The sequence below is a fragment of the Cucurbita pepo genome, unplaced genomic scaffold (assembly GCF_002806865.2).
Source record: "Cucurbita pepo subsp. pepo cultivar mu-cu-16 unplaced genomic scaffold, ASM280686v2 Cp4.1_scaffold005532, whole genome shotgun sequence".
In the NCBI taxonomy this organism is placed as follows: Eukaryota; Viridiplantae; Streptophyta; class Magnoliopsida; order Cucurbitales; family Cucurbitaceae; genus Cucurbita; species Cucurbita pepo.
Window position 1 is genome coordinate 1 of NW_019651501.1, and position 672 is coordinate 672.

At 35.1% G+C, this 672-nt stretch overlaps 1 long non-coding RNA gene across 1 annotated transcript; it reads right to left on the reverse strand.

The window, feature by feature from the left end:
• Positions 1-219: 219 nt before the first annotated feature.
• On the reverse strand, positions 220-672 carry LOC111787123. Its single transcript, XR_002813899.1, has 2 exons — positions 608-672; positions 220-515 (listed from the first exon to the last, which is right to left on the reverse strand). It is a non-coding gene; the product is annotated as an uncharacterized LOC111787123 (long non-coding RNA).

Genomic DNA, 672 nt, shown 5'->3' on the forward strand with positions numbered 1-672 from the left:
TATAAACTTTCAATTTCACGTCTAATAGAACCCGAAACTCTCTATATCGTGTTTTGTTCAACAGATCCGTGAAACGGGTAATTATCTTTACCGTTCCTCTAAGTTTTAGAGAGATACCCATAAAAAATTAGAACTAATTGTAATATTTTTCTTCATGTTTAAGATTTCAAACTAGCTTTCTAATAAACCCTATGAAAACCTAACTCTAAGAACAAAGATTAAAGAAGGAATGATTCTCTTTAATTCAATATGCACATGAATCATTAATTGGGAGAGAATTACACATTGCTGGAATGAGAGCAAACCATGAAATTATTGGTTTTCTATTTGGAGATCCCTAAAGTAGTTGTTGGCTACAAATGGCCCAAACATTCCAAGGCAGATATGAAAGAAACAGTAATGTAATGAATAAATTCAACTAACCTCAGTTGAAGGCAGTTTCCCTTGTGTGAAGCTTCAGCTTTTTCATGCTTTTACTCATAACAGGGCTTGCTTCAACAGTACTCTTGAAATGGCTACGACCCAAATCAAGAGCAGCCATTAATGGCACTATCATGTTTCTCTAAGAATCCTCAGAAAACTAAGAGAAAAAAGCATCAAAACTTACTGTTCTTTCTTTCTCCATATGTCAAAGCCTGCAACTGTTCTGCTCGGGTTCGATTCGCTTCTTCC